Genomic DNA, 15,467 nt, shown 5'->3' on the forward strand with positions numbered 1-15,467 from the left:
GTAAGATATTTTTGTTTGTATTTTACATGAATCAGTTACTTAATTAGTGACCAAGTTGTTTTTTTTTTTTTTTTTCCATTCATTAATTAAAAAGAGAGAGCACAGTCCAATACCTACCTATGCCTTATCAGGCAGTGTATTTGGCCTTGGAGATTTTAAAAAGTTGAATAAGGGATCTAGTACTTGTCCTCGAGATATGTGCTGTCCGGTAGAAGAATACCATGTAAATGTGGGAAAAATGTTATTGGGGCTATATTGTATACTTACCAATATCCAGCAGGGATGGAGAGGGGAATCAGTTTTGAATAACATGTAAGAGGGTGAACAATTCACAGCCTCACAGCAATTGTGAGTCAAAGCTCTCAAAGGTGGTATGGCATTACTCTTTTATGTGCTGCTGTGAACTGTGGGGAGGAGCAGTTGTGTGTGAAGTACACTCCCTCGGTATCCAGAGGGGATGAGTTCCAGGGGCCCCCACCTATACCAAAATCCATGGGTGCTCAAGTCCCTCATATAAGATAGCTAGTACAGTCAGCAGTCCGTATCCGTGGGTTTCAAATCTACAGATACAGAGGGCCTACTGTATATCTAAAAACCATATATAAGTGGACTCACCCAGTTGAAACCCATGTTGTTCAAGGGTCAACTGTAGTTTCTTCCTTTTTAAGATAGGCTGCCTAAGGAAGAAAAAAAAAAGACTGGCTGCCTAACTGCTGAATATAACAGGGAATCCCATTGCCATAGTCTCCAAGTTAGGGCTAAGTATAGGAACTAAATAAAACCTGAAATGAAATAATAAGTGAAAATAATAGTATAATTAAGAGTGAAAGTAATCACTTGGGGATCTTGTTAAAGATGCAGATTCTGATTCTGCAGGCTTGGGAGGGGTCTGTCATGCTCGTGGTTCATGGACCACACTTTGAATAGCAAGGTTTTCTAAAAGATTTTTTTGGGGGTGGAGTGTGTAGTGGAACTTGGATTACTTTAGTCCAAGGAACAGAGCTGTTTGAAAGCCAGGAGAGAGCTGACAAAGAAGTGGGTTTACAATGTGCAAAAATACAGCCAGCAATGGTTCAAGGTAATATGGCCATTCTCAATTGGAAGAAAAGTTCATTAGCTATGCTAGACACACCATTAAACCTTCCTTTGGTAACAGGTGTTAAGAATTCTGTAATAATAGACTTGTCATTTTCTATTACTTGTATGTGAATGTTGACTACTTTGCCAACTGAAGGAAACATTTCTGCATATGCTTGTTAATTATGTTGTACTTGCCATCTAACAACATTCTAGAGATGCTTTAGGCATAAATGACATTATACGATTGGTTTAGATACTCTGAAATATTTTAAGTCAGATCTGTGTGTTTCTAAGAGAAGTTAGTTTAAATTGTTATTAAGTTAATATAATTTGACAAACTACTTTGGGATGGGCACAAGAAAGGTGATGAATGTGGAAGCACCATGTGGACACATGTTAGTCTGTGGAAGAATAAAGAGTATCACATACATTTTGAAGAATATAAACTTAAGTTAAATGTATAGGCTTAACTTACAGCTTATAATTCAAAGAATATCCTTGTTTTTTTAAATTTGTAAAGAAACCATAATATCATAACTTTTAGTTTTCATCAGTCTTAACTTCCATTTTTCACTCCCTAGTATGGTTGACCCTAATCCAACTAGGTTACGCCTGAGGCAGTAAATTTTGGTAGACTGACCACTCTGTCAGCAATTATTTCTGCATAACACCTCAAAATGTAAGTGGCTTAAACAATCGACCCTTCTTTATTTGTATGGATTTGCGAGTCAATTGAGTGTTTCTGCTGATATTGGCTGGACTTAGGTTTCTATCGAAAAATCAGCTGGCAGGTCACCTGAGTGGAGGCTAGTGAGGATGGGTTGTGAGCTAGTCTAGTCAGGCTAGCCCAGGCATTTTCTCTTAATGGTAGTAGGGGTCCAAGAGAAGATGATGAAACATGCTAACAGGTTTCAAGCTTGTTTGAGTCAAGGTTGCTACTATTGCCAAATCCTGAGTCAGTGTGGGAGGATACTACAGAAGGACGTGATGCTGGGAGTTCACAATGCAAACAATAGCATACTCCAATCTCAGGCCAGCTCACACAGGGCACCAGGAAATTGAGTCTTAACATGCCATGGTCCATGGTTTCATCAGGAAGCAATATTGAATCAAGTTAGACAATGGATATTTAATTCTGGTGATGAAATCAGGCAGAAGGGCAAGGAGCATATGCAAATTTTAAAATCTCTTGTTCCTTTTTTTTGATTTCACTGAAGCTTCCACCCATGGCCTCCGCTAGGTAGAACCCACTGGGCAGTTTCACAGGGTTGCCATCCTCAATTTATATATATATATATATATATATTTTTTTTTTTTTTGAATTTGTATTTTATTTATTTTTATACATCAGGTTCTTATTAGTTATATATTTTATACTTATTAGTGTATATATGTCAATCCCAATCTCCCAATTCACCCCCCCGCCCCCGCTTTCTCCCCTTGTTATCCACACGTTTGTTCTCTACATCTGTCTCCACTTCTGCCATGCGAACTAGTTCATCTGTACCATTTTTCTAGATTTCACATATATGTGTTAATATACGATATTTGTTTTTCTCTTTCTGACTTCACTCTGTATGACAGTCTCTAGGTCCATCCACGTCTCTACAGATAACCCAATTTCGTTCCTTTTTATGGCTGAGTAATATTCCATTGTATATGTGTACCACATCTTCTTTATCCATTCATCTGTTGATGGGCATTTAGGTTGCTTCCATGACCTGGCTATTGTAAATAGTGCTGCAGTGAACATTGGGGTGCATGTGTCTGTTTGAATTATGGTTTTCTCTGGGTATATGCCCAGTAGTGGGATTGCTGGGTCATATGGTAATTCTATTTTTAGTTTTTTAAGGAACCTCCATACTGTTCTCCATAGTGGCTGTATCAATTTACATTCCCACCAACAATGCGAGAGGGTTCCCTTTCCTCCACACCCTCTCCAGCATTTGTTGTTTGTAGATTTTCTGATGACATCCTCAATTTATATTACTATGTTGTTATAATTTGGGGAGTGGTTTGGTATCCTCGGCAATCTTGTCTTATTCATGAGTTTCTTTGGTAATAGCTTGAATGTCAGTTTATTTTCTTCCAGTTGTGTGCAAACTCTTACGTTTCTATGCAAAAATTATGCAAAAAAGTACTTTCTATTACATATTATAGACACCAGTTCACCAGTTGATATTAAAACTATTTTTTAAAATTGAACTAGTAGTTTGGGTTCAGTTTTTAGGTACAGAGGCTGTTTAATTCTAAAATAGTATTTAAACTTGAATGTGCTGTTTTATTGTCTGTTTAGCTGGATTTTAGTTTCCCTAAGTCAGAATTTCACATCAATTCATTAATTGTCATTTTCTCCCTACTGTTTTTTTCCTGTTATTAGTATGTAATATAACAGCAAGGGTGAAAATTCTTAGAATGAATGTCTGTTTACTTCCCGATTTCCCTTTCCTATGCATTTCCTATTCATTTTCCCCAGAGGAGATACCATTATGGTTCTTACCCTTTAAATTTGTTCTGAGTATATTTCTTGGAGAAAATAAAATTAATGCCTTTTTAAAAGAATGACACATCTAGTGTCATTCTTAACCTATCTAAAGCAGTCAGTGGTTTTATCCCTAATTTCTAGTTTCTAGGTCTATGATAATTCTGTATAACCTTAAGTGGGATGATTAATCAGACTTGTGCTCAGTAACTACGCAAATATATGCTATGTAGCTTTTCCTAGCTGTTTAATTTTTATTTTTTATAGCTTTTGTAGAGACCTTGCTTTTACAAAGGGTTCAAGTATCTCACTCTTTGAAATATGATTTTTATATTACACCATAAATAGCAGATAACATATCAGAAGCTTCCACACAACAAATCTACAAATAACTTCAAGTATCACAATGTTCTTAAACTATTTATAGTAATTTTTCCAAAAGGCTTTGTACAATTTCTTTCATTTACAGAAGAAGATATTGAAGGTACATGGCGACTGTTTTTTTTCCCCACATCTAAATAAGTTTAGGCCAGGAGGTACTAGGTGTTGTGTAGTCATTTCCAGAATCATTGTTATTTCTGCCTCTTTCCTTGAACAAAACAAAAAATATCTATAATCAAATCAAATGCTGAAAATATCATCCAAATTCAAAATGTGGGTTTATGGTCTCTTACTCTTTTTTTAAATTGAAATATGATTGACATACAACATTATATTAGTTTTAGGTGTATAGCATAATGATTTGTATACGCATATATTTTGAAGTGATCATCACAATAAGTTTAGTTAGTATCCCTCACCACACATAATTACACAAATTTTTTCTGTGTATGATGAGAACTTTTTATGATCTACTCTCAGGCAATACTTATTTCAAATATCCAATGCATATAGTATTATCAACTATAGTCGCCATGCTGTACATTACATCCCCATGAATGACTTATTTTATGACTGGAAGTTTGTACTTTTTGACCCCCCTCACCCATTTTGCGCCCCTGACCCCCCACCTCTGACAATCACCAATCTGTTCTCTGTGTCTATGAGGTCTTTTTTTTTTTAATCCCACATACAAGTAAGATCAGGTGGTATTTGTTTTCTCTGTCTGACTTATTTCACTCAGCATAATGCCTTCAAGGTCCATTAGGGGCAACATGCAGATACTCTGCATGTTAAAGATGTTCAAAGCCAGAACTAAATATCGGGTCATTTCTATTTGAGACTACTACATAACACAGGAAAAGAGAGTTTAAATATATACTTAATTACATTGGATCAGATTATAGAAATGAATTAAAAATTTTAACTTGTAGCTAAGCAGAGAGCTTTCTTATGAATATACAAAGTATATGAATGCTCTTGATATGCCATGTATAGAAATGTTTATTTTCACTTTTTTTTCCTTTTTACCATTTTATTGAGGTACAATTCAAGCCGTTTTAGTAAATTTGTGATTTAAATTTGTAAGCCATCACCACAATCCAGTTTTAGAACTTTTTAATCGCCCCTCAAATTTCCCTCAAGCGCATTGCACTCTTTTCACTGTTCTTAATGAGACAGAGGAAACACACACACACACACACACACACACACACACAATCATCTTATCTTAAAGGGAAAAGAAAAATCACCCAGTACCACCTAGTGATGTGTAAGTAGATAGCAAGTTGTTATTCGAGTTCTTGAAATCCTCAGGTTCACGTTTCCTTGTTTTCTTCTATGGGATCACTAAATCAGCTAAAAATATTTGTGGTTTATAATTGAAAGTCATCTTAAAAATTTATACAAGATTATCTAAAACCCTTACTAGATAAATTTTTTTAAGTTTAATGAAAATTAATGACATTCTTTCTTAAAATGAGAGTTTAATTGGAGCCTCAATATGTTTAGCTGTTAAATGCTTAACAAGTTTGATTGAAGCAGGGATGGGGGGCCACTTGTTCCCCCACTTGCTGAAATTAACTTTATAAAGAAAAGACTGTGGAGGAATACACAAAAAATAGAAAGAATGGTTACCTTTGAGTATTGGAAAATGAGTGAATTTTTCCTTTTGGTTTTATTTTTCTCTTGAGTATGTATTTATAATTAAAAACTTTATTTTTAAAGGTGAACATCGAATTTCAAAATATTGCAAAAATGTTCAGCAAAATCCGTGAAAGATAGTAATTTTCCATGACTATCCCCCATCTGGATTCTTCCCTCTTGGTGGCAGTAAGTACATCACTCATAGCATAAGATTGAAGGCAGTGGCTAACTGGAGGGGCTCCTGCCCCAGCCTCACAGTCTGACTCTTTTGCTGGGGATTCCACCTGTTACCTGACTTCACTGGTGCTCAATGTCCCAAGATTAATTAAATTGTGATCTACAGTGTAAGATTCATATGGTGAAATGCACGTAATTCTGATAGCATTCCTAGGAAACAGTGCTTTAGTACAGAAAAATTATTCAGGGAAACAATAATTTCAATTATATAATTAGAGACATCAAATTAATAATAATGAATACCTAATATAGATTCCAGTTCTGGCTCTGATTCTTACTATCTGTGTGGCCTTGGGCAAGCCACTTGACCTCCTTTTGTTGAATTTATTTCTCAGCTATAAGCTGGAGATAATAACCTACCTTATAGGGTTCTTAAGGTATTAGGTGAAATAATACATGTATACCATATATTAAGAACACAATAAATGTTAGCTATTGTTACTATTATTTTACTATTAGTATTATTTTCTTAGAGTGGTGTGTGAGAGATCTGGCTTAACCTGTGACTGTAGAGTAAATCTGATCACACCAGTCCCATAGGTGTAGATAGAAAACTATAAGTATGGAAAGGTAGGATTCAGGTGCTGTCCTTGGTTCTGAAACCACCATCACTCAGCAGGGCAAGATTGTTGTGAAACCTTAGGATACTGGTGATTCCCAAGTGAAGGGAAATGTACACATACACACACAGAGAGAGAGAGGGAGAGGGTGAGGGAGAGCAAAGCATAGCTCCTGAGAATTTACCAGGATGTTTGGTGGGAAAAAAGTGCTTGCTGTTTTCAAATTACATTGCTTGCTATCATCAAGACAGAAACAAACAAATCCCTTGCTTTTGGCAGAGAGCTTTGGGCGTGTATCTGGGGAAGTTTGTATATTTCTTCCCTCAAGCTATCTTTGGTGTATTTCCTTATCACAGTAGCTAATCACCTTGAGATTAGTATCTAATCACTAAGCTGCAAGTTCCCCGAGGGCAGGGACTGGGTCTTGTGCACCCTTGTGAGGACAAAGAATAATGCTTGTTTCATAGTCAGCTCGAGCTGCCTTAACAAAATACTGTAAACCAACTGGCTTAAACAAAAAGAATTTATTTCTCACAGCTCTGGAGGCTAGAACTGTGAGATCATGGTGTCAGCATGGTTGGCCTTCCTGCTGTGTCCTGATATGGTAGGAAAAGAAAGAGAGAGAGGGAGAGAGAGAGATTGAGAGGATAGAGAGTTCTCTGATATCTCTTCTTATAATGGCACAAATCCCATCCCACCTACCCTTATGACCTCATCTAACCCTAATTACCTCCCAAAGGCCCCATCTTCAGACACCATCATATTGGGGATTAGGGCTTCAAAATATGAATTTTGGGGGAACAAAAACATTCAGTCCATAACAGCCCGGAAAGTGGGAAGCACACAGTGCCTGTCGTACTGAAGGCCCTCAAGAAATTGTAGTTATATATAAAAGGGAAGCAGCAACCTGGGGCTCAGTGTTTTGGTTTCACTGTATAATTCTTTTCCATGTTACAGATCACATAAAATGAACTGGGTAGTAGCACATACAACTTTGTCATTGTCTTTGTTTCCTTAGCCACATGTACCTGCTTAGCATAGAAGATGTTCAGATTGACTGTGCTGGGAGAGGTGATGAGCTGGAGATGTGAAACACATCAGGATGGAGCCTTAGTGCCGGAAAAGGCCCTAGCTACACTCAGCGGAACACTGTTGGTTGGAGCCTATGTGGACTGCATTCTAAAGGTAGTTTAATGTAGCCTGCAGTCATAGCTAAGACTTACATAGCAGTTATTATGTGCCAACTGTTCTAAGCACTTACATATGTTGACTCATTTTAATTATTACAAAAACCCTAAGGGATTAAAAGTATTATTATTGCAATTTAACAGATGAGGAAACTGAGGCAAAAATATGTAAAGGACCTTGACTAAGGTCACACAGTGAGTGTCACAGGGGAGGTTTGAATTCAGGCAGTCTAGCACTAGTGCCTGTGCTCATAACCACCATGATACAGTATCTTCCCTGAAATTTAAGCAACATACTAAAATTACACCTTTTCCTCTTGGGTTTAGTCCCTCGGCATATACTCGTCTTCTTCCTGTTAATATTCAAAGACTGTGAGGAGTGGTGGAAGGAAAGACTGGGGATGGGCATTGAGAAGTGACTTCCTTTGGCAAAGGGATTCACTCATGTAAAGGAATTACAATGTCTTTAAGAAGGTGGGGACCAGCCTCATCAGGCAGGGGCAGAGAGGCTGGTTCAATTGTCTGAGAAGGTTCATTTGGGGTGGGATGTTGGAGGCTTAGGGTAGTCCAAATCTTCTAAAACCTGCCATATATCCTTAGTCAGATTCTTGGTATCCCACTCCTTTATGACCGATGCTGTAACTGCCACGTAAGAAATCATGAAACTGTCAACTCAGCAACCTGAAGGAGTTTGGTCCCCAGCTATCTTCTTCTCAGCCTTGGTTCTAAGTAATAACAGTCTCTAGTTGATCCTGGCCCAAAGAATTTAAGGATTTGAACTTCTCTTTGTTTAAACTTTCTGGTTTTGTTAGAAGCATCCACCCCACAATTTTGGATTCCTCATGGTCTTCATACTATTCTATGGCCAGAGAGCAGTTCAGTTCAGTTCCTCTAAACCTCCCTCAAAAGTCAATTCATTCCAGGTGATACCAAGAATTAGTTTAATTAGGTGATTCACCACAGCATGCTATGAGTTGCTAAAGTTTCATTTCTAAGCATTAACATGGTTTTCACTGCCTTCAGGCCAAATAACCAATGCCAGATTTTCCCATTTCCCTGAGGGTCTATTGCCTGCAACTAGCTCCTGATGATGTAATATATTAGGAAACTAATCCATCTGGATTAGTTTCCTAAGGCTGCTGTAACAAATTAGGTACTGGGTGGCTTAAAAAAACAGATATTTACTCTCTCACAGTTCTGGAGGCTAGAAGTCTGAAATCAAGGTGTTTGGCAGGGCCATGCTCCTACTAAAGGCTCATGGAATCCTTCCTTGCCTTTTTCCAGGTTCTCGTAGTTGCTGGGCCACGGCATTCTTTGGCTTGTAGCTGTGTGACTCCAATCTCTGCCCCTTTCTTCATATGGCTTTTCCTGCCTATGTATGTCTGTGTCTCTGTGTCTCCAAATCTCCCTCTCCTTATAAGGACAGGAGTCATTGGATTTAGGGCCCACCCTAATCCATATGACCTCATTTTAACTTGATTACTTCTGCAAAGAACCTATTTCCAAGTAAGGTCACATATACAGGTACTAGGAGTTAGGACTTGAAACTCTCTCTCTGTCTCTCTCTCTCTGTCTCTCTGGGTCTCTCAGCTGTTTAATGGTTTAACGTTTACTTTTAAATCAAATTATACATTCACCGTGTATGGAAAAACCTACTTTTTCCATCTGTGTAGGGAAAAACTCAGTTCTTCCCTACTGTGTCTCTCTTTGTCCTGTGTTTCTTTCCTCTGTGTCTGCTTTACCTTCACAGAGAGCACTTCACGTCTAGTCACCAAAGGTGTGAAAGAAGCACACATTGCTTGTTGGTGTGGGGAAATGTGTTTTCCTCACGCCAACAAGCAATTATTGGATACCAACAGAATGCCCAAGAATTCAGCTCAATTCTGACACTACCTAGAGATAGTATTAGATTCCATAGGTTAAGGGCTCAGTCCCACAAGAACATTCCTCCCCATCTGCCTTCAGATGCTTCTGACCAACCAGCTATAGACTGGAGGCTCCAATGACTCCCTCCTTGAGTTCAATTAATTTGCTAGAGCAGCTCACAGAACTCAGGGAAATGCTTACATACATTTACCAGTTTATGAAATTATATGATAAAGGATATAGATGAACATCCAGATGGAAGAGATGCATAGGGCAAGGTAGGTGGGAAGGGGCATGGAGCTTCCATGCTCTCTCCGAGCACCTACACATGCTCCCAGCCTGGAAGTTCCCTGAACCCCTGCTATTGGGATGTTATGGCAGTTTCCTCACATTGGCATGATCAATTATTAATTCCATTCCCAGCTGCTCTCCTCTCTGGAGGATGTGGGGTGGGGCTGAAAATCCCAAGCTTCTAATCATGGCTTAGTCTTTCTGGTGACCAGCCCCCAATGAGGACCCCACCCAGAGTCACATCCTTAGGACAAGAGATGCTCCTAGTGTTCTTATCACTTAGGAAATTAAAGAGTTTTACGAGCTCTGTGCCAGGAACTGGGGGCTAGACCAATATACATATTTTGTATACTCTCACACACATAAAGTGCTAAATCATTCTGGAAATCTCACTTTTTAAAAAAGCCCTTGTATACCCTCCATCCCATTTCTTTTTCTCACAGAAAACCCTTTGGTCACAGAAAGCTGCTTTAAAAATTTTTTTAGTTTTCATTTCCTGAACACTGCTACCTGTGTTTCAGCTCCCTCGGAAGTCTTGCCCTCTTTGTGAGGCCTGATGAGCATTCCTTTTTGTGGGACATAATTCAACTCACAACACTGTCCTTGCCCAACATGGGTGTTTATAGCTCCTCTTAATCATTTTCCATTTTTGCATATCTTGTACCTGCACGTTCCTGCCAAACCTCTCCCAAGACTTGACTTCTGAAGTAGGTGTGAGGACCAGTGATGGGAAATGCCTCTGCGCAAACACATTTCAGAACTCAGGACACAGGAAAATGTATGTGTCACGTAAAAGAAGCTGATTTCCACTGGCTACAATTAGATCCATGCCTAGGGTATCATGAATTCCTTACCTGGTACTGGGCACTGACTGGTAGGCAGCTAGTGGTACCCCCAGTAAAGAGACAGTGGTGCCACTTCCTACATTCTTCTCCCTTTTATGTACTTTTTTGGAACAAATGTAAATGTTAGATGGATTTTAGTTGTGTATCTACATTTCTTTGAGTGATATGGGAGACAGCAGAGAAGAGATAAAATAAAAAGTGGTATTTCATCCCTGTTCAGTCAATGGAGTGAGATCTTGGTTCTGCTGAACTTTGATGTAATTACAGTGATCTTGAACTCTAGTACTGGCACCTTGCTTTGTATCACAACCCTCCATCTCTTGGTTTTTACTTTTCTCCCCATTCATTCTCATTTTCCTGCTTGCTTCTATCATGAGTCATAGGTGCCAATAGGTCTCTTGAGTCTTTCTGTGTGTGACAGAATCTTAAGATTTTGCCTTGAAGGTTGGAATCTAAAATGTGTCTATGTAAAGAAATTAGGCTTTTATAAATTGATAAGTCTTGGCTATCTTTTTTCTTGGGAAATAACTGGAAGGGGTTGGTGAGAAGAAATTATGGCTTTTCAAATTAATTGGGAGGAGTCAGTTATTCCAAAGAAAATATTCTGCTCTGTATTCAATTAAACAACTAATTGATTTGTCAAATGCCCATTCATTTAACAGAGATACAAAAGAGATGTTAAAAGTTCTTGTCATATTCAGACTATACTACAAAGCTACAGTAATCAAGACAGTATGGTACTGGCACAAAAACAGAAATATAGATCAATGGAACAGGATAGAAAGCCCAGAGATAAACCCATGCACATATGGTCACCTTATTTTTGATAAAGGAGGCAAGAATATACAATGGAGAAAAGACAGCCTCTTCAGTAAGTGCTGCTGGGAAAACTGGACAGCTACCTGTAAAAGAATGAAATTAGAACACTCTCTAACACCATACACAAAAATAAACTCAAAATGGATTAAAGACCTAAATGTAAGGCCAGACACTATAAAACTCTTAGAGGAAAACATAGGCAGAACACTCTGACATAAATCACAGCAAGATCCTTTTTGACCCACCTCCTAGAGGAATGGAAATAAAAACAAAAATAAACAAATGGGACCTAATGAAACTTCAAAGCTTTTGCACAGCAAAGGAAAACATAAACAAGACGAAAAGACAACCCTCAGAATGGGAGAAAATATTTGCTAATGAAGCAACTGACAAAGGATTAATCTCCAAAGTTTATAAGCAGCTCATGCAGCTCAATATCAAAAAAACAAAAAACCCAATCCAAAAATGGGCAGAAGACCTAAGTAGACATTTCTCCAAAGAAGATATACAGATTGCCAACAAACACATGAAAGGATGCTCAACATCACTAGTCATTAGAGAAATGCAAATCAAAACTGCAATTAGGTATCACCTCACACCAGTCAGAATGGCCATCATCAAAAAATCTACAAACAATAAATGCTGGAGAGGGTGTGGAGGAAAGGGAACCCTCTTGCACTGTTGGTGGGAATGTAAATTGATACAGCCACTATGGAGAACAGTATGGAGGTTCCTTAAAAAACTAAAAATAGAACTACCATACGACCCAGCAATCCCACTACTGGGCATATACCCTGAGAAAACCATAATTCAAAAAGAGTCATGTACCACAATGTTCATTGCAGCTCTATTTACAATAGCCAGGGCATGGACGCAACCTAAGTGTCCATCGACAGATGAATAGATAAAGAAGATGTGGCACATACATACAATGGAATATTACTCAGCCATAAAAAGAAACGAAATTGAGTTATTTGTAGTAAGGTGGATGGACCTAGAGTCTGTCATAGAGAGTGAAGTAAGTCAGAAAGAGAAAAACAAATACCATATGCTAACACATATATATGGAATCTAAAAAAAAAATGGTTCTGACGAACCTAGGGGCAGGACAGGAATAAAGATGCAGATGTAGAGAATGGACTTGAGCATGTGGGGACGGGGAAGGGTAAGCTGGGACGAAGTGAGGGAGTGGCATGGACATATATACACTACCAAATGTAAAATAGATAGCTAGTGGGAAGCAGCCACATAGCATAGGGAGATCAGTTTGGTGCTTTGTGACCACCTAGAGGGGTGGGATAGGGAGGGTGGGAGGGAGATGCAAGAGGGAGGAGATATGGGGATATATGTATATATATAGCTGATTCACTTTGTTATACAGCAGAAACTAACACAACATTGTAAAGCAATTATACTCCAATAAAGATGTTAAAAAAATTTTTAAAAAGAAAGTTCTTGTCATAGCATGCAAGGAGGTTTATACTTTTTTTTTCAGAGTGAAAAGATTTAAAAAGATAAAAACATCAGTGAATCATGGAATATCATAAACAGAAATGCAAAATAGCCTGATTTTAACTATATGTAGTTGATTGCCATCAATCCCTAGGGTTTGAACTATCTGTCAGTTCCACTTTATAAGACCACAGATAGTATTAATTCGAACATTCCATGAAAGGCACATGCTTAAAAGCTCCAAGTAATTAAATACTGGACTAAAAAAAGTTAAGAGTTTCCTAGAGGAAACTCCATACTTTTTATTTCTTTCTAAAGCTACTTTTGGCATGTTTTTGAAATCCAAATCTGAGCAGCAAAGACTGTTTTACAACTAAATGAATTATCTGACACCATCACAAGGGAGCTGGATTCCTCATAGAAGTCCAAGAGTTAAAAAAAATTTCACTTCAGCATGTTACCTGTGACAGAGCATGCCAGCTCTCTACCCAGTATCCATTCTCTGCTCCTTCAACAGTAATAGAAACCCCAGTTAACATGGAAGTCTTACAATAAAGTATACGTATCCCAGACCTTCAGAAAGCTCTGAGGTGTCATGTGTAGTCATGTGACAAAGTTCTGGTCTGTGGGTTGTGAGTTGTGGTCATGTGTGCATCTTTCAGGCCATGTGCTTTTATTTATTTATTTATTTATTTATAAAATTTTAGCATTATTCTGGTTTAATTAAATAAGACAATTTGGCAATCATTAATGAAGTTATCAACTTTCTACATCATCACCATACTGGGAGGAGTAGCATAATTCTAGAAACTATCACATAATTATATTAAATTTCACAAGTGTTTTCTGTATTTATACTTTGAAAATGTTGTTTAAAAATGTGGTCTTCTAAAAAAAAAATGTGGTCTTCTTACTCTACTATGTGCATACAAGAATCTGCTGTCCTATTTGATTTTTATTTCTCATAAAAATGAAACTGAATTGTGTAAGCTACTATGTTTTCTTTCTTTTTTTTTTTCCCTTGTTGGTTATTTATTTTAAATATAGCATTGTGTACATTGTCAATCCCAAACTCCCTAACTATCCCTCTCCCACCACCCTTTCCCCCTGGTAACCATAAATTCGTTCTCTAAGTCTGTGAGTCTCTTTCTGTTTTGTAAGTAAGTTCATTTGTATCTTTTCTTTTTTTTTAATTCCACATATAAGCGATATCATGCGATACTTCTCTTTCTTTGTCTGACTTACTTCACTCAGTATGACAATCTCTAGGGAAGGGATTTCCCATTCCCCTCCATTTCCTTCTTTTTCTGATGTCTGGAATGCAAATATGGACTATCCAGATGTGTGTAACAAACCAGCCTGTATCTCATTGTTTTCATTTGCTTATCTCTGAATATTAATGAGGCTGAGCGTCTTTTTTCATACACATATTAGTCATTCAAGCACTGCATTTAACTCAATGAATTGGAAAAGGGTAACTAAGCACATCCATAGAGGTAAGAAGAAAAGAAGTAATAAAGATTTCTATTTTTAGCCTTCTTAATTTCTGAGTGCATGTAGAACAATCAATTTCCTTCTAAGTACTGCCTTAGCTATGTCAAACAATTTTTTACATGAGTGGTGTTTCGTTTGAATTCAGTTCTAAATAGATCTTCATTTCCTTTGGGTTTTTTTTTTTTTTTTAACCCATAGGGTGCTTGGTCTTATGTTATTTATGTTATTTAGTTCCCAAACATTTGAAATGTCTTAATTGCTATATTTTTGGCATTAATTTCTAACTTTATTGCACTATGGTTGAAGTAGTCTGGATTGTATATTGACCATTTGGGATTTATTAAGATTATTTCAAAGGCCTAAAACGGTTTACTTTTATAAATGTTGTGTGTGTCCAAAAAGTGTATATTGTTCATTGGCTGTATGTATGTGTGTTTGCATGTGTGTGTGTGTGTGTGTGTGTGTGTGTGTATTCCAATATTTATTTTATACATTTAATATATTTCATAAATCCAGTACAGTATTAATTGTTCATATCTTTGATATTGTCACTTATTCTTGTCTGCTTCTTATATCAGTTTCTGAGAGGATTATGTTATAAATCTATAACAGAATTTTAGAATTATATCAATAGTTGCTCTTAGAATAATGCTTTTTGCAATTATTTTGATGAGCATCTTACGCTTATTCTGGTCTTTGTCAAACAATTACAGAAGTTGATTGTATTTCTATCTTGGCTTGATTGGATTTTTTCAATTATTTTGGCATTTGGAGTGCATTCTTATTTTGAGAGGGGAATTTTATTTTAGTTATTATTTCTCTCTCTCCTGCTGTGCTCATCCACTCTTCTTTAATGGTTTTGCAACTGTAAAAAGAAGGGTGGAATTTCAACAAGAAGGAATGTTTTCAGGGAGTTTTACCCAGAGTGCCTAACATCATGAAAAGATTCAGCTGAAAATGTGGGGACCATGCAGAATGAATGAATAGTTATGTTTAGCACTGGCGGTGTTGTGCATCTCTGGGAGGGGAGTCTGGAAATGGATGCTGGATCCATCACAGTGAGAATCTTTGAAACAAGGCTCTTCACTTTATTCTGCAGAATTTGTACAGTTCTTAAATACTCTGTTGT

This window comes from Balaenoptera borealis (genome assembly GCF_965194805.1).
Source record: "Balaenoptera borealis genome assembly, chromosome: 10".
Classification (NCBI taxonomy): Eukaryota; Metazoa; Chordata; class Mammalia; order Artiodactyla; family Balaenopteridae; genus Balaenoptera; species Balaenoptera borealis.